This window comes from Solanum stenotomum, chromosome 1 (genome assembly GCF_019186545.1).
Source record: "Solanum stenotomum isolate F172 chromosome 1, ASM1918654v1, whole genome shotgun sequence".
Taxonomy (NCBI): domain Eukaryota; kingdom Viridiplantae; phylum Streptophyta; class Magnoliopsida; order Solanales; family Solanaceae; genus Solanum; species Solanum stenotomum.
The window spans coordinates 71,237,242-71,262,569 of NC_064282.1; the positions used below are offsets into that span (position 1 = coordinate 71,237,242).

A 25,328-nucleotide genomic window follows, 5' to 3' on the forward strand; every position below is an offset into this window, starting at 1 on the left:
CAAATGGCCCCTATATGAATACATTGTGATTGTCAAGCTGCAATAGGAAGGGCTGGAAGCGTTATGTATAACGGGAAGTCTCGTCACATATGACGAAGACATAACTCTATTAGACAACTACTCTCTAGTTGAATTATCACAATTGACTATGTAAAGTCAAAGGATAATGTGTCGAATCCACTTACAAAGAGCCTAACTAGAGAGGGAGTTGAGAGATCATCAATAGGAAGGGACTATGGTCGAGAACAAGTCATCGCGGTGATAACTCTACCTAGAAGATTGGAGTTCCCAAGATCTAGGTTCAAGCAGATCAAACAAAGTCATACATGACGGTTCAACATTGTCAAAATTTATTTTATGGTCCATTCTCATGATGAGACAATGTTCAGTAACCAATATAAAGGCATAAAGACTTTTTAATGGTTTCTAAGTTTGATACAGGGTATATCAAATAGTGTATCTACGGGATAACACAGTTTGAAACCACCTTTGTAAGTGTGAAGTGTAAGCCGCTTCAAGGAGAATCTGGTAAGACCATTTCTCTAAGCACTTATTAACCAAGACGTGTTCATGGCAGAAACGAACAAAACAATAAGAACTAAAAACTGTTCAAGGGTTGATTGTGTGACTCATGTTGTCTAGGTATACACCAAAGCTCGACGGTTCAAAGATATCAAATCTACCGATTGACCGAGTGTATATGATATATGTTCACTTTGAAAAGTTCAAAGGAAAACCTACTTATCCAGATGTGATTAACCCTTACATACGAGACACACAAGTTTTACATGCATATGTTTTAACAATAGAAATTCCCCATTCATGTAGGGGATTGTTGGATTTTAGCAAGGTGTGAATGGGAAATAAGTAGAGAAAAATGGAAAATGTGGGGGGAACTAATTTTTGGAGGGAAAATGAAAAGTCATTTCAAATGGAAAGTCTTTGAAAATGAAAAATCATTTCTCCCATATTGGTATAAGAAAGGAAAATTGTTGTCCTTATATTGAGGTACCACTACTTTTCTAATAGTTAATCTTTTTTATCTTGGGAGAAATTAATCTGTGACTTCAGGTACTTGAGGGGATTAAATATCTTAGGGAAACACAATGGGTTCTGTTGACTCGGATTATTATCTTATGTCTGTTTCATCTTTTTTCTGTTTCTATTTTTTTTCTAACCTGAATACAGGAGATAACACTTATCTAAATCTCTCAAATTTGTCTTTCCTAATGCGTTCTTCGTTAATCGGAAATGACGCGGCTTTGTGACTGTTAATGCAGCTGCAAAGTTGTCCAGCTCCGACCTCTATTCAGTTCTTAATGTCAATAGAAATGCAACGCTCCAAGAGATCAAAGTATCTTATTGCATGCTTGCTGGAAAGGTATACTCATCTATTTGCTTAATTTTTTTTTGCCTTTGTCATTTGTAAGTTGTTATTATTACATTACTAGTAAATTTACCTGCGCCTCACACGGGAATGTTATATCATGGAATTTATAAATAATACTTAAAACTATCTGTCATTAAAACACTATATTATCTTACATACAAGATTATGTAGTAAAGAACATTAATAATGTAAAGGAAAATTAAAATTATAACATCTTATCATTTATCCTTAATAATATGAACACAAATTAATGACTGTAAAAATGCATACCAGGATTTGTAACAATAAAATGCAACATATAGGAAAAAATTGAGCCCACTGAATGCACAGTGTCCCCTTAAGAAAAGTATTCCCCTCTAGTACTCGAGGTTTAAAGGAATAGATCCTCTCAGAATAGAACTATTCTATTCACCATGAAATTTTTTGGGCACTTACTCGCATGATTTGGCTCATCTTTTTTTCTTACATATTAAAACACTTGTCAGTGAGACAATGTAGTCAAGTCAATAGCTGCCAGAGAAAAAGATTGATAGATAGTGTATTGATTCAAAAATAATGGTGTCAGTTAGCTACTCAATAGGAGAAAAGTACACAAAATTTAATTGTAGAAGAGGAGGAGAAGGAGGAGGCGGAGGAGCAAAAGAAGGAGAAGAAGGAGGAAGAGGAGGAGGAGGAGGATGAGGAGAAGGAGGAGGAGAAAGAGGAGAGGAGGAGGAGGAGGAGGAGAAGGAGGATGAAGAGGAGAAGAAGTAGAAGAAAGAGGAGGAGGAGGAGCAGGAGGAGGATGAGGAGAAGGAGGAGAAGAAGAAGAAGGTGTAGAAGAAGAAGGATAAGGAGAATGAGAATGAGGAGAAAGAGGAGAAGTAGGAGAAGCAGGAGAAGTAGAAGAATGAGGAGAAGAAGAAGAAGCAGGAGAAAAAAGGAGAAGAAGAAGTAGGAAAAGAAGAAGCAGGAGAAGGAAAAGAAGCAGGAGAAGCAGGAGAAGAAGAAGTCTCTCTATTTATAGACAACAAAGGGTAGTGTGAACAAATGTTTATAGTACCTTATCAGAAAGGTCACAACTATTTGGAAAAGTTGCAACCTTTCGGAAAGGTCACAACCTTTCATAAAAGTCACAACTTTTAAAAAAGTCACAACTTTTAAAAAAGTCACAACTCTTCATTAAGTCACGACTTTTCATAAAAGTGATAATTTTTCATGAAAGGGGAAGGCTAATGATATACCGTGAGTTTACGGTATTTCTAATACATTTCACTTACAGGTTGTGTGTGTCTAGGGCTTTTTTGTATTAGTTTTTTTGTGTTTTTATTGTATTTTGCAGGAAAGATGTTCAGGCTCGGAGGTATAGAGATAGCTGAAAGAAATGTAGAAAAAGGGCATTCACGGAGGTGATCTACGGACCGTAGGTCCATTGACGGTCCGTGGGTGATGACCGTAGATCAGCAGGCAAGGTATGGATGACAAATCAGGGAAATCTGACCAAGTGTGGAACCACGGTGGCCATTGACGGTCCGTAGATTGATCTACGTACCGTATTGAGTGATCTATAGAATGATACTGTAAGGGTTCCAGTCCCTGATTTTTGAAGATTCTAAGTGTGAAGCTACGGAGGCGATTGACGGACCGTAGATCGATCTACGGTCCGTACTGCAAGTCCGTCGTTTGCTTCAGAGAAGCTGATTTTTGGAAGCTGAAATATTTTCTAAGTCCTGGCTGACGGAAGGGACTTACGGACCGTAGATCCATCGACGGTCCGTAAGTCAGTTTGGTGGAATGAAGATGCGTGCGTGAACAAACTTTCCTTAATTTGTTTCCCTTTTAATTTAGGATTTATTTTCTATAAATAGGGCATGTAAACCTCGTATTTGAGGGTTAGACATTATTACTCCAGTTTTATTTTGTAACTTTGGAGATTAGTTTGCAACTCTAGCAATTATTGATTTCCTAAGTTCGTTTTGAAGACTTTGGCTTTGCAATTCAAGTTGATTTTCTGGGTTTATTATTCTCTTTACGTAAGTTCATGATTTCTTCATCTAAAACTCTAAATTGTGTTCTTGCTAATATGGGTAACTAAATCCACAACTTGGGTTGTGAGAACCATGAGCGATTAACAAATTATGAATAGTAAATAAGCAATTCTTGAACAGTGTTTTGCATGCATTGATAATTCTTTCATTTAGAAGTCTTTTTAACGAGTGCACGCGTTAGAACTCGCCTTGTTGCTACTTGCTGGACCAAGGAGGTAATCAACAAGAAAATAATTATCAACATAGATTTAGTGTGATACTATCTAATAATCTAGTGTCGATTGGTGCGAAGTAATAACTAAGCCAAACATCGATTATGATGTCTAATATGAGGTAAAGGTAAGGGTTAGTAAATTATACACACGTAGCCGGACCAAGGTGCGGGGTGAAATTCTCTAGATGCCGGACCAATGATTTAGAGATACCTAACTTATCACTTTGCATGTAATACACTAGGAAAAGATTGTTGTTACTAGGATTATTGTGTTATGAGCTTGTGGGGAACACATATACCCTAGTTATTTTTCTTATCTTGATAACAACCAAAATTGAGTTTTTATTACTGATTACTTATTAAATTCTTACTATTTGTTTCACACACACAAACCCCCCTTTAATTATCTGTTTCTGAAAGTAATTTGACTAATTGAATATAATTGTTGGTTAAAGTAACGTCTAAACCATTTTCCTCGTGGGATCGACTCCAACCTACAAGTTGGGTTCTTTACTTGATAACGATCGCTTATACTTCTGTAGGGAGGTGTAATTTGAGCGTATCAAATTTTGGCGCCGCTGTCGGGCAATTTGGCTTTTAGATTTATTTTAACTACATTATTGAACGTTAGTCAAGTATTTCCTAATTTACTTTTTCTCTTTGTTTTTGTTTCTCTCAGGTTCTAACTCTAGTGTATGCCAAGTACACGGAGCCAAGGTGAACCACTTACTCCTTACGATCCAGAGCTGAACCACACTTTGCGAAGAATGAACAATCCAAGAGATCCAATTGATCCTATCAGAGGAAATCTAGATGATGCAGTTGAGTTACAACAACAGAGGGTAGTTGGTGGGTATAACCAAGTTCTAGCTGAAAATCGATTGGGTATGCGATGAGGGCGCAAGATCCACTTGGCCCACGACAACATGACAACTATCGGGGCAACATAAATATAGAAGACTCTGATGGACCTATTGTCTTACCCCCTCTACCTCCAGGGCACACATTTGTGGTGACTAGTAGTTTGATGCAGATGCTTACAACAAGAGGCTTATTCTCAGGATCCACATGCTCACTTAGCCAAGCTAAGGGTGGTTTGCAAAAGTTGTGTAGGTAGACCAGAATTGGATCTAGATGTCATTGGATTATGAGTGTTTCCTTTGCCACTAACAGGCGATGCTGCAGTATAGTTCACTGAGCTTCCTTATAACTTAAAATTTACATAGGACCAACTTGCGGAGGTGTTCCGATCAAAGTACTATCCAGTGTCCAAGAAGCTCAATCACAAAGATAGGGTCAACAATTTTGTAGCATTACCTGGAGAGTCTGTGAGCAGCTTTTGGGACAAATTCACTGCATTTGTAAGAGGTGTTCCAAACTACCGTATTGATGATGAGTCACTGAAGGAATATTTCTATCGAGGACAGGATGATAATAATAAAGCAGTTCTTGACACTACTGCTGGAGGTTCATATAGTGATTGTACATATGCATAGATTGCTGAAAAATTAGAGAGGATCTCTCACAACAATAAAGCATGGAGCACTAGGAGGTCAGATACTGGGAGGAACACATTTGCCGTTCATAATACAACTGTCAACTCTGCAGATGATATTCGTAAAGAGATGACCCAAATGAGGACAGAGTTGGGGTTGGTATTGAAGCATGTGAGCGGAGGAGCAGAAAAGGTAAATGCTGTAAACTACTTAACTAGAACTCCACCACCAGTTGAGGAGTGTTACTATGAAGAGGATGCTTTTGCTGTGAATGATCAGACGGGAGGTTTCCGACCAAATGCCCAAGGATCCAACATGGAAAATTGGCGCCAAGGTCAAGGGAACCAAGGTCGGAACTATGGAAATTACAACCGAGAGGGTCACTATGTCCAGGATGGGAACTTCAATCGCGACAACAACTATAATATGAACAACTATGGCAATAAAAACGATCGGGTTGGATGCTATGTTCCCCCTCAAAATCAGGAATCTGGTGCTAGGGAAGCTAGAGGTAATATGTCACGTATTGAAGATATGATGCAGAAGATGATGAGAAGGTCTGATGCAACTGATGAAAATGTGAAGGAGATGAGAAACGACTTGTCTGGTATTGGTCAAAAGGTTGATGCCCATGCAGTGTCAATAAAGCATCTAGAGTAGCAGATGAATCAGTTGTCTACTACAGTGAACCCGTGTCAACCTGGCACTCTTCCTAGAAACACTATCCAAAATCTGAAGAATGATGGTCATTGTATGGCAATTACTACTCGAGGGGGTAAGCAAACCATAGATCCACATATGCCGTCTGTGGTGGATGCTAAGATTAGAAAAGAAGATGATGTGGTGGAAGTTAGAGAAGAATCTGAGACAGCGACAGAGCAAGAAACGGAGATATCTCAAAAAGTGGTCCCCATACCTAGACCTCCACAACCTTTTCCAAAGAGGTTAGTGAAGAAGACTGAAGATGGTAAATATCGTAGGTTTATTACTATGTGGAAGCAGCTTTCTATCAATGTTCCTTTGATAGAGGCTTTGGAGCAAATGCCTGGGTATGCAAAGTTTATGAAAGATATGGTGACAAAGAAAAGGTCTGTGAGTTTTAAAGATAATGATAGATTGCAGCATTGTAGCGCTATTGCTACAAGATCTTTGGTGCAAAAAAAGGAAGATCCTGGTGCTTTCACGATCCCATGTACTATAGGGTTGTTACACTTTGCTAAGGCATTGTGTGATCTTGGTGCTAACATCAACCTCATGCCCTTGGCTATTTACAAGAAGTTGGGTCTAGGGGACCTAAAGCCCACTGCAATGCGGTAACTAATGGCCGATCAAACTGTGAAGAGGCCCATTGGTGTACTCCATGACGTGCTAGTGAAAGTAGAGTCTTTCATCTTTCCGATGGATTTTGTGATTCTTGACTGTGAGATTGATTTTGAGGTTCCCATCATTCTTGGGAGACCATTTCTTGCCACAGGGCGTGCATTGGTTGATATGGAAAAGGGGCAGATGAAGTTCAGACTGAACAATGAAGAAGCAACTTTCAATATCTGTAGGTCCATGAAGCAGAATGGTGAGCTCCAAACAGTATCTGCTATAACTTACAAAGTGGAGAGTGGGTCAGAAGTGCAAATTGAAGAGCGACTAGGTGTTGAGGCACTAGCAGCAATTATGATGAATTTCGATAGTGATGGTATTGAAGAGTATGATGAATTGGCAGCCGCACTCGATAAGTGTGAGTATCGGTCCAAACCAAAGAAGTATGAGTTAGACATGAAGAATCGCGAGTCCCCACCCACAAGACCATCTATTGTGGAGCCACCGAAATTTGAGCTTAAGGCTTTACCACCGCACTTGAGGTATGTATACTTGGGCGAAGAGAATACGTTGCGGGTCATCATTGCAGCAGATTTGAATGCGAGGCAAGTAGAGTGCTTAGTGACTGTGTTAAAGAAGTTCAAGCGAGCTATTGGGTGGACTATTAGAGATATTATTGGGATTCCCCCCGGTATTTGCTCTCACAAAAACCAACTCATGCCAGATCATAAGCCCAGTATTGAGCACCAGAGAAGATTAAATCCACCTATGTAAGAGGTAGTTAAAAAGGAGATCATCAAGTGGCTGGATGCAGGAGTTATTTATCCCATTGCAGATAGTAGTTGGGTATGTCCTGTGCAATGTGTGCCTAAAAAGAGAGGTATGACCATGGTTCCAAATGAAAGAAATGAGCTTGTTCCAATGAGGCCCGTCACTGGATGGAGAGTTTGTATGGATTACCGGAAGTTGAATGCATGAATAGAAAAAAACCACTTTCCTATGCCATTCATGGACCAAATATTGAATAGACTTGCAGGAAAGGGTTGGTATTGTTTTCTTGATGGGTATTCGGGCTATAATTAAATTTCTATAGCTCCAGAAGACCAAGAGAAGACCACATTCACTTGCCCATATGGGACTTTTGCTTTCAAACGGATGCCATTCGAGTTTTGCAATGCTCCAGCAACCTTCCAGCGATGTATGATGTCAATATTTTCTGATATGGTGGAGGACACTATTGAAGTGTTCATGGATGATTTTTCAGTTGTAGGTGATTCGTTTGATCAGTGTCTAGATCATCTGGCCAAGGTGTTTAAAAGGTGTGAAGACTGCAACTTGGTGCTGAATTGGGAGAAGTGTACCTTCATGGTTAAAGAAGGTATAGTGTTGGGTCATCGAATTTCAGAGAAAGGTATTGAGGTTGATAGAGCTAAAGTTGAGGTAATAGAAAAGATTCCACCACCTATTTATGTAAAGGGTGTTAGAAGTTTTCTAGGGCATGTAGGTTTTTATAGGAGATTCATCAAAGATTTCTTCAAAATTGCACATCCGTTATGTAAATTACTCGAAAAAGAGTGTAAGTTCTATTTTGATGATGATTGTCTTAGAGCATTTGAAGAGTTAAAAAAGAAGTTGGTTACATCGCCAATCATTATTTCATCGGATTGGGGACAACCGTTTGAGGTAATTTGCGATGCGAGTGGATTGACACTTGGTGTAATATTGGGACAAAGACGAGAGAAAATTGTTCACCCTATTTACTATGCTAGCAAACCTCTAAATCTGGCATAGAAGAACTATACTGTGACCGAACAAGAACTTCTTGCGGTGGTTTTCGCATTCGAGAAATTTCGATCCTACTTGCTTGGTACTAAGGTCATAGTGTATACTGACCATTCTGCATTGACGTATTTGATGGCGAAAAAGGATGCAAAACCGAGATTGATTAGATGGGTATTGTTGCTGCAAAAGTTTGATTTTGTAGTAAAAGATAGAAAGGGGACCGAAAATCAAGTTGCCGATCACTTGTCCAGATTAGAGGAAGAGGCAATGCTAAAGCTTGGAGATAGGGCTGAAATTAATTATACTTTTCCAGATGAACAGGTATTGGCTGCTTCTCATGATTTGATTCCTTGGTTCGCAGACTTTGCTAATTATTTGGCAAGCGATATTGTGCCCCCTAATTTTTCTTTTCACCAAAGGAAAAATTTTATGCATGATGTGAAGAGATTTTTTTGGGATGAGCTTTACTTGTATAGTAGTTTTGCTGATGGGATTATTCGTCGTTGTGTGCCCGAGATTGAGATGTTGAGTGTACTTGAAGCATTCCATTCATCACCCATTGGTGGGCATCATAGTGGTATTCGGACTGCACATAAGATTTTGCAATGTGGGTACTACTGGCCTACCATCCACCAAGATGCTCATGATTTCGCCAAGTCATGTGATCGTTGCCAAAGAGAAGGAGGGATTTCAAAGAGGCAAAATCTCCCAATGAATCCTATATTGGTGATAGAATTGTTTGATGTATGGGGCATTGATTTTATGGGTCCATTTGTGAGTTCATATGGGGTGAAGTATATTCTTGTTGCGGTTGATTATGTATCGAAGTGGGTAGAAGCAGTTGCGCTCTCCAACAATGGAGGTAAAAGTGTCACCGCATTCTTGAAAAAGAATATCTTCTCCAGATTTGGTACACAGACAGCTATTATTAGCAATGGAGGTTCTCACTTTTGTAATAAGTTGTTCAAGGTACTACTTGAGAAATATGGTGTCCGTCACAATGTAGCCACTCCTTACCATCCACAGACTAGCGGTCAAGTTGAAGTATCCAACAGAGAGATCAAACAGATATTAGCAAAGATGGTGAATGCTAATAGAACGGATTGGTCAATGAAGCTTGATGATGCTCTATGGGCATATCGCACTGCATACAAGACCCCCATAGGTATGTCTCCTTACCAACTTGTATATGAGAAGTCTTGTCATTTACCAGTGAAGCTAGAGAATAAGGCTATGTGGGCAATGAAGAAGTTAAATTTGGATTGGGGCGCTGCATCTAATAAAATGATGGATGACTTGAATATGCTTGATGAGTTTCGCCTAAAAGCTTATGAAAGTTCAGCCTTGTACAAAGAGAAGATGAAGAGGTATCATGATCAAAGAATTGAAAAGCGAGAATTTGTGGTTGGTGATCTTGTGCTGCTATTCAACTCTAGGTTGCGCCTGTTTCCAGGCAAACTCAAGTCTAAATGGACCGGGCCATTTTCGCTCACTAAAGTGCTCCCTCATGGAGCGGTTGAGCTTGAAAATAGGGATGGAACAAGGTTCGTGGTAAACGGGCAAAGGATCAAGATCTATTTGGGAAATGCTGAAACTGTGCAAGAAGTGATTGAGGCCTACAATCTTGATGAAGTCTGAGTAATCAAGACACTTGCGTTGTGCCGCGACGTTAAATCAAGCGCTGCTTGGGAGGCGACCCAAGATGTACAATCTAGCCAACGACAGGGTTCTGTTTTCCATTTCGTAGTTTAGCTTTCTCTGTTTAATTGCGTCTTTGTCTAAATTTAGGTAGGTGTTTTAGTGTTTTAGTTCATAGTGTTGGCTAGAATTAGTATAGGGTTCGTGTCTAAAAAGTGTCTAGAAAATGTAAAAATATAATAGCCTATTGATTGCTACATGTGTAGGTACACCATGAAATAAATCTGCAGAAAATGGTCTGGTGCAGAGGTCTACGGACCCCATCGACGGTTCGTCGATTCATCAACGGACCGTAAATGGTGTCCGTAGATCCCAGGTAAGCCTCTGAATTTTCTAAGTGTATTGGTGATCTACGGTCCTGATATCGGACCGTAGATCGACTCACGGACCGTAGATGGGGTCTCGTGAGTCTAAACCCAAAGGCTGTCTAACCCGACCCGGACCCCCCTTATTTGAAAACCCCCATTTTTTTAAACCATTCCACTTCTTTCCATTGGTCCCAAAACCGTTTCCCCCATCCCATAAACTCCCTAAATCACTCCATAACTCCTCCATAATATCATCCCTTCCATAAATTCCCAAATTCCCTTCCATTTCAATTAAAACCCATTCCATATTCCACAAGAAGGGTTCGGTGTTTGGTTAGTATCGAAGAGGCGATTCATTGGTCTTGCTAAGCTTAGTGTCGTCACGCAATCACACCACTCCTCATTGCTTGTAAGGTAATAGACTTTCCCCTCACTTTGAATTTCGATTCTTAGATTGAATATAGAAAGTCGGGAGTTGGGTCTTGACCTTAGGTAATTGTTAGATGAAATTGCATGGTAAACTTAAAAATTACAATGCCCTTGGAACGATAGATAGTGATTGTGTAGCTTTATTGTATGTGATTGTAAGTCTATATGTAAGTTTTGACTTAGGGTTCCAAAAACCTGTCTAAATTGTTTGGTAAAATGACCAGTCGAAATCTTAAGAATGAAGAACTAGCATAATTGAATGTTGAAATGCATGACGGGGCTTCATTAATGTTGCAAAATAAGGCCAAATATGATTGATCAAAAGAATATGGCTGAAACCTGGCACATATGACATCCACGATACCCCATTTACGAAATGTAGATCCATCTACGGACCGTAGATGAGGTTCGTCACTGGATGCTCACAAAAAAATTGCCAAGTGTGAAACCACGGATGTGGACTACGGTCCATAGATTAATCTACGGACCGTTCTGCACATCCGTAGTTTTCATCTGCGACCTATATTGTTGGTTCCCTAATCCACGGACCGCAGATCACTCTACGGACCGTAGGTCTCCTCCGTGGATGACCACTGTAGCATCTGTTTGAAATTTTCCTGGGGCTTTGTCACTGTTCGGTTATAGTTCTAAAAGTTTTTATTGTTTATCTATGGTTAGTCTTGGGCACTGATATCGCTTCCACAGGTACGATGGCACCCAAAAAGCTGGTCACCAACTCAAAACAGGGCAAGTCAAAATCTGTTGCCCTTAGTTTCCGGTTAATCGATGAGGACATCGACACCGACACAGATCCAACATATGTTCCTCTCAACACTAGGACTTCTCGCACTGCACCTCGAGGCACCAGAGGCACCCCCCGGAAGGTACATCCCAACGTAGTCACTGTCTCCTAGTCTGATGAGGAGCACACACTAATCGGGTCACTAATTGGGGCTGCTTCCAGTTTCGAGGGCTCTATGTCCGGGTTCGAGTCTGGCCATGCTTCAGGCTCCGAGTCTGCCCATGCTTCAGGCTCCGAGTCTGCCCATTCTTTAGGATCTAAGTTTGCCCATGCTGCAGGGTCCAATGCTAAATCAGCCACAGGGTCTGGTGAGAATGATCAAGCAGCCTCGTCTGATGAGGCAACTAGCTCGGAGTCCATACCTACCCTACGAAATGATGACCCCACTCCTGTAGCCGGCGAGGTAAATAGGTGGTGTGTAGAAGGCCAATGACAAATTTATCGGGATGCCAAGATGGTAAAAGACAAACAGAAGATGGCCCGACTAATTATAGAGGAGCGCAGAGTTCTCACTGGGAGCTTGCACACTGTTCGGGACATTCACCGGCTGCTCAACCTTCACAAGTGTGACTGGATGGCTCGAGACCCAGGGACATATAGAGAGGAGATTTTGCGGGAATTTTATGCTTCCTATGCTGCCACTCTCTACGGTTCAATTTCCAAGCGGTCAAAGCCCCTAGCTCAAGATCCTCTCACTTCCACTTTGGTTTGAGGCTGTCCGGTGGACATATCACCTGCCACGATCAGACGTTTTCTCTATGGTCCTACCACGGGTCACTCTTGGTCTCTCAAAACAGCAGAGTTTGATTATAGATGGGACATGGTGCGGAGTGGTATTTTCCAGAGGAACGCTGAGCAGGAGAGGCTAATCTACTATGGTTGGCCAGGTACATTGCTGCAGATGGCGAGCGTGCAGAATGGGTCGCCGCTCCACAGTTGGGCATCCGGAAGACCACATTAAATTTTGTGGCCAAGTTCTTCTGGCTGCTAGTGCGTAACAAAGTGTCACCTACAAAAGCTGACAATCAAGTCACGTGGGACAGAGCGGTCATGGTTGCGGCATTGGTAGCAGGAGTGGAGATTGACTTTGCCCGCATGTTGCTGGCAGAGATTCATGAGAGGACATTCAAGACCTCCACTATTTACCCCTTCCCATGTCTAATTTTTCATTTGTACAGGTACTCTGGAGTGCCGATCTGGCATTGTGACAAGTTAATCCACCCTACAGGGGCATTGGACATCGGCCTCATTCGAGATGAGGCGAATGTGGCAGCACCCCGCAGAGAGCCTCAGGTTGAGGTACCCCTCTTGGGTGCCAATCTTACAGACACAGTGGGGCAGGCACAGGGCGGTGACCCCAACATCCCAGATCACACCGACACCGTCTCGGGCTCCTTATCTCAGGCAGCTAGTATAGCTCCTAGCTCTTCTGGGTCCACACCATAGTTAGGATCTACTGTTGTCCTATTGGCAAGAGTACAAAAGTTGGAAGCTTAGATGGCCACCCTGCTGCATCACATCCAGCCGTGGATGCAAAAGTCGATAGCCGAGTCTGAGGCTAGAATGGAGCGCAGGATGGAGGGGATGATGGATCCAGGCTGTTAATAAACGCCTTGATGCTTTTGAATTGGGAGTCCTCGAGCGATCAACCCCGACCATAGATCTATCTGCTTTGCAGGCTAACTTACCCAGCCTCCAGACTGACGTTGATGCCATCCTTGCCGCACCTTCAGTTGAGCCTCAGGTTGCACCTACTGTACTGGCTGATGATACAGTGCTAGATGCTCTATTTAGTGGGACCACCGAGGAGGAGCTTGCCCCTACACAGGCCAAAGGCAAGTGGCACCATTCTCATCGCACTGAGGAGGAGAAAGCTCACAAGAGACAGCGTCGACAGGAGAAGAAGGCAAGGAGGGCTTCGATGTTAGGCGAAGAGTTACGTTAGCAAAGGGTGCGTGAGAGAGTTGCAGGGGCATCGAGTTCTGCCTCAATTGTAGAGGTCCAGCCTGTTTTGGGGGTCGTTGTGAGCACCACTGATGGTGCAGAGAGATTGATAGAGAGCACTACTGAGGGTGCCCCCACTGTTGTTCCAGCGGGCTCCGGGAAACCGGACCCCCCTGCTTGTTGATGATTCGCTGGCGCTTTGCGCCACAGGTTTGTTTCACCCAATCCATTTTCTTTCACTGTTTTGTATGCATTAGGGACAAGTGCATCTATTTTTGTTGGGGGTGGGGTAAATGGATTGTGAGTGATAGGGTGAAGCCTGAATAACCCAACTCATGAATCCTCTCTTGGGGTTTTCTTGCCTGTGCTCTTTCCCCCCAAGAGACTGTTTAATTTTTGTTGAACCGGCATGTCTTAGGATTGTATGTGTAGCAACATGATAAAGAAAGAAGCATGATGGCTTATGAAAAATGATACCCGTCAGATTTTGGGATGTACGCTAGAAGTTGTAGGCTACGATTAGTTGAATATGTTGGCTCTGAGTATGACATAATAACGAATCAACTCGATGGCATGACTTGAGTTGAAACTTGAACTGAGTTAATCTAATGATCTGATAATGAAACTATGTGCCAAGAGTGGGTGAGAATCGTTGAGTGTTCAAACAGTTTTTGTGCAAAACTAGAACTTGCCCGGTTAGTCCTGCTAAGACAATTCAATCTAGAGGTTAGGAAGTGATCATAGGCCATTGTTCTGAAAAGTCCGCAAATTGCCTAAATGAAGGATCCTACCAAATGAAATAACTGCTCCTTTTGATCCAACTTTAAGCCTAAAAGTAAACCATTTCTTTCCAAACCCCGAACTCACCTTCCTATAATCCACTATGTTGGCCCCGGTCCCTCCTTGGACATGTGCACTTCGACTTAGGCCAAAAGCCTAAGTTAAGGGTGACTAATGTAAAAAGTAACTTCAATCTTGGCCCTGACCCGACATCGAGTATTGTGCACCTCAAGTAACGGAAAATCCATAAGTTGAGGGTGGCTATGAAAGAGGAAACTGAAAGAAAAATGGGTATGAAAAAAAGTGATATAAAAAAAAAAAGAGAAAACAGGAGGAAAGGATGTGACTTGTTGAAAGCCAAAAGAAAAAATAAAATAAAAGTAAAAAGAGCTACAAAGTCTAAAGTCACATCCGTGGTTGAAGAAAAATAAGGGAAAGAAGGTAAAGCAATTGTAATGACAGAAATAGGGAAAAAAGAGGTTAAAAGCCTAGTGTAATGTCAAGGAGGGCAGAAAGTCACTAAGCAGTACCCAAATGTACCACACCTGACCCTGAGCCTATGTTACAAGCCAATAAAGTCCTATAGTGATCCTAGAGTCTAGTTTGGAGAGTCTAAGCAGCGAAAATAAGGGCAAGCTTATGGCAATAAGCACTAACTGTACTTGAAATTACTTTTGAGTGTGAGTGTTGAATAAATCCTTGTACCATGAATGACATGCATTTTTTGTGCAAAAGGGATTTCGTTTGAAGTAAGGGCACTAGTTACATTGTTGGAAAGTTGGTGCCTTGGTGACAGTGAGAAGGTGTATGTTGTGTGTCAGTTGGTCGATCTGTGTCATGGTTTGATCCGCATAGATTAGCTTGTCGAGTCTAAGAGATGAAGTTGCACCTGAAAAGTGAGGGGGGTAGAGAGTCATGTGATTGCTTGGGCCTGAAATGCTTGCTTTTATACAAGTGTCGTTTAGAGTCGTAGTGCATCGCTTGAGGACAAACAACGAATTTAAGTTGAGGGTGTTGATATACCGTGAGTTTACGGTATTTCTAATACATTTCACTTACAAGTTGTGTGTGTCTAGGGCCTTTTTGTATTGGTTTTTGTGTGTTTTTATCGTATTTTGCAGGAAAGATGTTCAGGCGCGGAGGTATAGAGATAGCTGAAAGAAATGCAGAAAAAGGGCATTCACGGAGGTGATCTACGGACTGTAGGTCCATTGACGGTCCGTGGGTGATGACCGTAGATTAGCAGGCAAGGTATGGATGACAAATCAGGGAAATCTGACCAAGTGTGGAACCACGATGGCCATTGACGGTTCGTAGATTGATCTACGGACTGTACTGAGTGATCCGTAGAATGATACTGCGAGGGTTCCAGTACCTGATTTTTGAAGATTCTAAGTGTGAAGCTACGGAGGCGTTTGACGGACTATAGATCGATCTACGGTCCGTACTGCAAGTCCGTCGTTTGCTTCAGAGAAGCTGATTTTCGGAAGCTGAAATATTTTCTAAGTCCTGGCTGACGGAAGGGACTTACGGACCGTAGATCCATCGACGGTCCGTAAGTCAATTTCGTGGAATGAAGACGCGTGCCTGAACAAACTTTCCTTAATTTGTTTCCCTTTTAATTTATGATTTGTTTTCTATAAATAGGGCATGTAAACCTCGTTTTTGAGGGTTAGACATTATTATTCTACTTTTATTTTGTAACTTTGGAATTAGTTTGCAACTCTAACAATTATTAATTTCCTAAGTTCGTTTTGAAGACTTTGGCTTTGCAATTCAAGTTGAATTTCTGGGTTTATTATTCTCTTTAAGTAAGTTCATGATTTCTTCATCTAAAACTCTAAATTATGTTATTGCTAATATGGGTAACTAAATCCACAACTAGGGTTGTGGGAGCCATGAGCGATTAACAAATTATGAATAGTAAATAAGCAATTCTTGAACAGTGTTTTGCATGCATTGATAATTCTTTCGTTTAGAAGTCTTTTTAACGAGTGCACGCATTAGAACTCGCCTTGTTGCTACTTGCCGGACCAAGGAGGTAATCAACAAGAAAATAATTATCAACATAGATTTAGTGTGATACTATCTAATAGGCTAGTGTCGATTGGTGCGAAGTAATAACTAAGCCAAACATCGATTATGATGTCTAATATGAGGTAAAGGTAAGGGTTAGTAAATTATACACACGTAGCCGGACCAAGGTGTGGGGTGAAATTCTCTAGATGTCGGATCAAAGATTTAGAGATACCTAACTTATCACTTTTCATGTAATACACTAGGAAAGGATTGCTGTGACTAGGATTATTGCGTTATGAGCTTGTGGGGAACACGTATACCCTAGTTATTTTTCTTATCTTGATAATAACCAAAATTGACTTTTTATTACTGATTACTTATTAAATTCTTACTATTTGTTTCACACAAACAAACCCCCCTTTAATTATTTGTTTCTGGAAGTAATTTGACTAATTGAATATAATTGTTGGTTAAAGTAACGTCTAAACCATTTTCCTCGTGGGATCGACCCCAACCTACAAGTTGACTTCTTTACTTGATAACGATCGCTTATACTTCTGTAGGGAGGTGTAATTTGAGCGTATCAGCTAGTTTTGGAAATAAGTAAATTAAAAGGCAATCCTGGTTTGTGGTGGCACCACGTAGGCGGACCTAGGGTTCTCTTATATATATATATATATATATATTTATATGAATTTAACTTGACACACCTATTAAGAAAATAATGATTGGTGCTGTGATTTACCATTTTAACCTTATTAATTGATGGGGTCCCAAATATATTTACTCACGACATTTTTCAAAGACATTAACTCAATATTGATTAATAAATTGGTAGGAAAAACAAAATTGTCCTTCCTTGATTTGTCAAAAATTACAAGCAAAAAGGAAAATCAAATTAGAAAATATTTGACAAGTAAATAGGAATGGAATGACATTTCATTTGATTTGTATCACCAACCTTATGTGAATTGCTTATAAAATTAATTCTTGAAAATCTATGTAACACCCCAAAAATTTCTAAGCTAAGACCTGAATAATTCTATAATACCTGCAACTCTACTATTAAAATTTGAATCGTCGTATAACACCTCAAACTTTGAGAAAGGCTAAAGAAGGCTAACGGGCAAGTCCACGAATCCAAAATAGACCATGGACCCTTCACGAAACCCTAAATGGTCCATTTAGGGGTCCATGACCCATTTAAGGATCCATGACCCATTTAAGGGGAGGTAGCCAATCGTCCAGGGCTTCCAAGTGGTGAGTCCTTGTAACACCCCGTATGTTAGAACTACAGGTGGCACCGACGGGCACCACCTACTGACCGTAGGGTGACCCATGGTCCATTCTGATGGTCCATGGTTCACTACCTATGACCCTTCGCCCAGAACACTCAGAAAAATTAGCCAAGGGTAGAGATACGCCAGGACCTATGGACCGTATGCCAAACCACGGTCCGTGGTCTAGGGTCGTAGGTCAGACCCCCAGTTTCAGCTCCCAGTCGCCAAGCGACGATTGACCAGCACGGATAGTCGGTCCTGGCACAGTCCGTCGGTCTGGTCCGTCGATGGTCCCGACAACTTTTAAGTCAAGGGTTAGTTGGTCTTTTCTCTATGTATTGGACCTCTAAACTACGTCGTTTAACCCCTAAACTACGTAGTTTTGGTCATTTTTAGCCTAGCAACTTAATTAGAACCTACTCTAGTCAATTATTTCTCAAAATAATTGATCAAACTTAGAACCAGAGAGGAGAAAGAGTCGACCAAAGCTTTCCAAGAATGCACAAGGTTTCCTTCAGTTCCCGCCCTAAATCGAAAGATTTCTCCGTGGAATTTGTCACCAGGTATGTGGGATTTCACTAGTGGGTTCCTTTCACCCATTAGGTCCCTAGTTTTTGGTCAGAATCTTGATTCCCTTAATATTATCTAGACCTAGGGTTTCTTGAATGTTAGAAATTGTTGGGTTTTAGCTGTTAGAATGATCCAAATCAGATTATCACATTGTTGCTTAGTTTCTTGTATGATACTCAGAACCCTAGCTATGTAGTTATTTTAGTTCATTAATTACACATGCTAGGTCAGTTATTTCAGTTATATATATATATATATGCTTCAGTTTACGAATGCCATATTATCAGTTATAATTGTTGCATTCTTAGAGTTTGTATGTTAGAAATTGAGCTACCCAACACTTCAACATCTCAGTCATAATATTGCTTATACATATTGTAATTGGGAGTAAACTTACACCGAGTGGACTAGGGTTAAACGTACCCAAATAGTCCCAGAACTACGTGCCCCCGTTGCTTTATAAGTCCCCTCTGTGGGCATTGCATTTTAGTGATCACTCCAGTCATGCCTCTATACCTTTGGAAGGGTATATTGGGTCCTCTCGATGGTGCGTATACATCGGACTCCACATTTAAATCATGTGGCTTTATGTCGGTTATTAGTCGCTCCCATAGTCCAGTCAGATTCTATTGCATTGACCATGTTATCAGTTACAATCAGATTTCAGTCTCAGCATGTTATAAAGTTGGTCATTGCATTCAGTCATTTCATGTTCAGTATTCTCAGATTAGTATCATATTTATCTCTTATCATTGCTCAGGTATATGCTTTGATTCAATTATGATTATTGTTCAGCTTTACTCTATCATGCATGCTAAGTACCTTTCGAGTACTGACGCATACTCTGCGCTACATCTTCTAGTGATGTAGGTTTAGGTTCTTAGCTTCCAGATCACGCATAGATCGGTTCCCGATCTCCAGTTCAGCAGCATCAGTGGTGAGTTTTCATTCTTCGAGGGCGATTGACATGATTATTTATTTTGCTTTAGTCTTTAGTTTCAGTTTTGCTAGATTTTGCTGGGGCATGTCCCAACACTTCTAGTCAGTTAGAGGCTTATTTCAGACATAATTAGATTCAGCTTTAGCACTTGAGTTTGACCTTTCAACTATTGTTAAATTCTCGGTATTTAGATATCAGATTTATTATGGGTATTCACCATCTTTTCAGTTTATCTCATTATTAGCTTCTGCATAGTAATTATTGAATCATTTTATCTTTAGTATGCTTATGATATGCTAGCAGGGTTAGCTTGGGGTCACTCGTGATCCTAAGTCTCGTGTCCGCGTCCTGAGGGTAGCTTCGAGGCGTGACAAACTTGAGGTCTTTCAACTGCTCTTTCAATTCCTTAAGCTCAACTAGAGCCATTCTGTAAGGAGGAATAGAAATAGGCTGGGTATCTGGAAAGATATCAATTTCAAAGTCAATTTCCCTTTCGGGAAGACCTTCGGGAAGATCTTCTGGAAACACTTTTGAAAACTCATTAACTACAAGAACTGACTCAAGAGTTGGAGTTTCAGAGCTTGAATCCTTAACCCAAACTAGATGATAGAGATACCCCTTAGAAATCATCTTTCTGGCCTTAAGGTAAGAAATGAATCGACCCATAGACGCTAAGCTTCTACTTGGACCCCTAAAATACGTCGTTTAATCCCTAAACTACATAGTTTGGTCATTTTTAGCCTAGCAACTTAATTATAACCTACTCTAGTTAATTATTTCTCAAAATAATCTATCAAACTTAGAACCAGAGAGGAGAAAGAGTCGACCAAAGCTCTCCAAGAACGTAGCAAGGTTTCCTTTAGTTCCATCCCAAAATTGAAAGATTTCTCCATGGAATTTGTCACCATGTATGTGGGATTTCACTAGTGGGTTCCTTTCACCCATTAGGTCCCTAGATTTTGGTCAGAATATTGATTCCCTTAATATTATCCAGACCTAGGGTTTCTTGAATGCTAGAAATTATTGGGTTTTAGCTATTAGAATGATCTAAATCAGATTATCATATTGTTTCTTAGTTTCTTGTATGATACTCAGAACCCTAGCTATGTGGTTCTTTTAGTTTATGAATTACACATGCTAGGTCAGTTATTTCAGTTATATATATATGCTTCAGTTTACGAATGTCACATTATCAGTTATAATTATTGAATTCTCAGAGTTTGCATGTCAGAAATTGAGCTATCTAACACTTCAACATCTCAGTCATAATGTTGCTTATTCATATTCTAATTGGGAGTAGACTTAGACCGAGTGGACTAGGGTTTAGTGTACCCGAATAGTCCCAGAATTACGTGCCCCCGTAGGTTTATAAGTCCCCTCTGTGGGCATTGAAATTTAGTGATCATGCAAATCATGCCTCTATCCTCTAGCAGGCTATATTGGTACCTCTCGATGGGGCGTATACATTGGAGTCTATATTTAGCTCGTGTGGTTTTATGTCGGTTATTATTAGCTCCCATAGTCCAGTGAGATTCTATTGCATTGACCGTGTTATTAGTTACAGTCATATTTTAGTCTCAGCATGTTATAAACTTGGTCATTACATTCAGTCATTTCATGTTCAGTATTCTTAGTTTAGTATCATGTTTATCTCTTATCATTGCTCAGATATATGCTTTAATTTAGTTATGATTATTGTTCAGCTTTACTCTATACTGCATGCTCAGTACCTTTCAAGTACTGGCGAATACTCTGTGCTACATCTTCTAGTGATGTAGGTTCAGGTTCTCAGATTCTAAATCACGCATAGATCGGTTCCCGATCTCCAATTCAACAGCATCAGTGGTGAGTCCTCACTCTTCGAGTACGATTGACATGATTGTTTCTTTTGCTTTTGTCTTTAGTTTCAGTTTTTCTAGATTTAGCTGGGGCATGTTCCAGCACTTCTAGTCAGTTAGAGGCTTATTTCAGACATAGTTAGATTCAGCTTTAGCACTGGAGTTTGACCTTTCAGTTGTTGTTAAACTCTCAATATTTAGACATCAGATTTATTATGGTTAGTCGCCATCTTTTCAATTTATCTTATTATTAGCTTATGTATAATAATTATTGAATCACTTTATCTTTAGTATGCTTATGATATGCTAGCAGGGTTAGCTTGGGGTCACTCGTGATCCTAGATCCTATGTCCGCATTCTTGGGGTAGCTTCGGGGGTGACCGTCCTCTTGATGGGACCCTAGACGGTCCATGGTGGCTTGTACCGTCCGTTTAGGGGTCCATACAAGTCACCCGTCATATTTTAAGTGTAAGGTCAAGCTCAAACGACCATAGCTCTCAGAACAAGACAAATTAGGTGACCTATAAACTAAAGGTATTTGCGTTATATTTTCAACACCACTAAGTTTGTCTTATTTTGATTTCAGAGTAAAAGGTTATGACTCTTTTAGTGCAGCTATGTCGGGCAAGTGAAGCTTTAAGACTGGCTATACGGCCCTTGAAGTGCTTCATGGGCTGTGAAACCTTAAACGGTCTGTGAAGACTTCTTTTTAAGGCACGTCATTAGTCTTTTAAGATGGGATTGTTTTGGTCTTTCCCATATGTGTTTGGTACTTAAGCAATGTCATTTTAACCCCTATTCTAAACCTAAACCATGAAGTCTTACACCTAATTAAGGGCTTATAAAGTGTTAATCAATTTTCTTTTATGTTCATTAACACTTCAAGACATTAGACTAAGGTTCCAAGAGGAGAAAAGCTAGGTTTTGAGCATTCTTCGAGTTTCATCAATTTCGCCAAGAACATTGTTTTTCCAGGTATGTAAGACTATCATAGTGTTGGACTAATTTGTCCTCACACCCTAAATCTACTTTCAAATCAGTAAAAGAGTAATCTAGGATTCTATCCTTAGATTTGAGTATTCTTGAGATGAGTTGATTTCATTCTTTTTGAAATTCTATTCTTGATTATTGAAATACTATATTTTATGCATTTGAGATTCTTGAATTGATTCGTTCATGTCTATATTTCAGCATGAACCCTATAAATTGAGTATTCTTGAGAGTATTATCGTTGAGGTGAGTTCTTGAGTTCTGAGTATTGAGTTTACTATATTGTTATTGAGATCCTTGAGTTGATTCGTCCATGTCTATATTTTAGCATGAACCTTGTTTTGAGTTGTAAAAGTTGAAAATCTTTTAAAGCCAACATTTGCGTTTTAAACTGAGTTTTTGAGGAAGTGAAGAGGAGTTTGAGGAAGAGTATAAGGGAACTAAGTATTTCCAAAATATTCCATTTTTTCATGAAGAAAGAGAGTATTATTTTGAGAAAAGAGAAACTTTGATTTTTAAACGAGTTTATGAGTTCAGAGATATTTCAAAACAGTACCTCTTTTAATAGGATAGTTTGAGCAATTATCTCACACTAGAGAAAGAATATGTTTTATACATTTGAGCATGTGTACATAAATATTATAGGGAATAGTATTGAACACGGATATGGGGATGTGTTCAGACAACTCAAAATCCTCATAAACCATGTATGCCAACATGGGTAAATGATCATACTTCTTAGATGAATCCTTAGTGCCTTCGGGCAGAGCTTAGTGGATCCACTTAGTTGAGGTGTCCTATATCTCGGTATGGTATAAGACATTTTTGACAGCGTGGGCGAGACGTTGTATCATCACGTAGCTCATAGTGATGGTTGTCGGTTAGAGAATTTTCCAATAGAGTTAAAGTGTATTTTTAATATATCACTTATTATGCCGAGTTCAGATATGAGTATGTATTTTGGAAGCTTTAAATAATTTAAATCTTTTATTTCTTTACATTCAACTTCAGTATATTTTATCTTCTACAGTCCTTTCTTTCAGTTATTTCTTTATTCTTTTGTGTTATAGTCGAACTCCAACTCTTCAATTCAACACTCATTTGAGGAGTTCTACTTCAAGTGAGACTCTTTCTTCAACAAAATCCTTGCCTCTTTAGACTCATTCTTCAAATCAAACTTATTTATTCTTTCTCTTCAATTCATCACTTGTTTGTTTCTTTGAGTTTTATCACGAAATTAGCATTATTTATTTTTTGAGTTTTGTACTCTTGTCTTTGTTCATTTTAAAAGGTTGCCCGAATTCAACTACTCGTAACTGTGTACATTTGGATCATGTTGACTAACGTGTTTCATCTTTCTTTATCAATCATCAAAAGTGCATTGAACCCAACATATATGTTATACTCCATTTGTTCCTATTTATATGTCGTTCTTACTAGAAATATATATTCTTTAATACTTGTCATTTCACAAAACCTATACATAAATAACATTATTCTTCATATTTTACCCTAGAGAGTTATTAGTCTTGAAAGCAAGAATTTGACCAATATAAAAAAACTAAATGATTAATTCATGTTCATTAATCAATTTAATTAATCAAATAAATTACCTTATATTTATTTATTGAAAACTTGACATTAAGAGATCACTAAAGAAAGGGCACAATGATAAACTTACATAGTTTTTAAGGGGCGTGAAATCTAAAATGATGACATATAAATAAGAACGAGGGAGGGTGGGGGGTATATATTTATAATAATAATTAAAGGAATGAACTAATTACGACTCAGTTTTAACTCCCTTTCCATCCTAAGTAATTTATTGACTCATCTCATATTTTTGGCTTTGAAAAAGTGTAACCCGATACGAACCAAAATAAATTTTTGTTTGCTTTGATTTTTTTCTTTTCGATTTGGCTTTTTTGGCTTGGTTATTCGGTTATGCCAATAATTAATAACATAATTAAAATTATATTTGCAATTTGAATATATATATATCGATTTTTTAAAGTTTTTTATTTTTATTTTTCTAAATCCGAAACCAAACCAAATAACTAATCCAAATTAGATTTCGATTCAATTTAGTTTGATGTTTTGATTTAATCCAAATCATGCACGCCCCTATGTTTAACTCCAAAATTCAATTCAACCTATCATTTAATACCCTTATTTACATTATTTCCACTAGGGGTTAGAAAATTCTAGTGTCTTAGGCACTTTGATAGGTTCTTAAATATGAAAAAATAAACAAGGAAAACCATAGGCACGAGAAGTCCACTTTCTTCATAAATTGGGAATAGCTGCCAGATTGAATTTTGAATGGTTTTTGTTTTGTTTTCATTTTTATTATTAATATCAAATATAATTTGAATTGAAGAAAAGAAACACTATACAACTAATGTCAAGAAAAGAAGGAACTAATATTTATTCATTAAGAAATCAAGGTCTTTTGAAAAAAAAGTACAAAAAATTAGGTTTAAGAAATTGCGTCTGCCAAGAGTCGAACTCGGGTCTATTGCTTGGAAGGCAATTATCCTAACCATTGGACTACAAACACTTGTTGACTTTGAGACATGATTTTAGTATTTTATTACATATACATATACATTAGGGATGGCAATTGAGCGGGTCATAATGGGTTAAGATAACAATCGGGCCAAGACCCAACTCAATCCAAATTTTTTAGGATCAAAATGAGTTGTGTCAAAATGTATTAGGTAATGTGTTATATAACGGTTCAAGACCCAACTTAACACAATTTGTACAAAGCTTAATTGTTTATTTGTTCTTTTAAACTACTTTAGTACCTAATAAAATTAATTTTTTCTTTAATATGAATATATATAACATATCAAATTGAAAACAAAATTAAAAAATATTTGACAAGATTTCTCATGAGCCAATTAGGATTACATATCAACCCAATTTTTAATGGGTTGAAATAATGAATGGGTGGTTCAATAACCCACCCAAACTTAAACGGTTTGAGAGGGTTGGGTTTGATTTTTCCATCCCTAATATACATATACTATACATAGGAATTTAGGTACAGTCGTGCAAGGTGGCCATCCTGACCACTGTCCATCGGTCCGTCGGTGGGGGGTTGACAGTTATTTTTAGGGGAAGTGGGGTCTTTTCCTAATTAGTCTAGCCTAATACTGTGTCGTTTTTCCTAAGTTTAATTTGCCTAAGTTTAACACCTCTATATAAGTATTTTAACCCCAAAATTTCTCAATAGAAATCATTCTTTCAATTCACCAAAAAGAAGAACTCTCCAAATATTTCTCTCTCTAGAACTTGAAGAAGAAGAAGGATTCAACATAGGGTTTCAAGGCAAGCCTCCATTTTCACCATTGATAATAAGCAATTGGACTTGAGGTATGATAGTTTTCATCCATGGATTCCTTCCATCCATGAAGTTCCCAAATTCTCCTATTTTTAAAGGTAGAAATCCCAATTAAGTTAGGGTTTTCTTCAATTGCCATGGGTTCTCTTCAATGTTGA

General features: G+C 39.2%; 1 non-coding gene across 1 annotated transcript; it reads right to left on the reverse strand.

The window, feature by feature from the left end:
- Nucleotides 1-24,309: 24,309 nt before the first annotated feature.
- Nucleotides 24,310-24,381, reverse strand: TRNAG-UCC (transfer RNA glycine (anticodon UCC)). Its single transcript has one exon. It is a non-coding gene; the product is annotated as a tRNA-Gly (tRNA).
- Nucleotides 24,382-25,328: the final 947 nt, after the last annotated feature.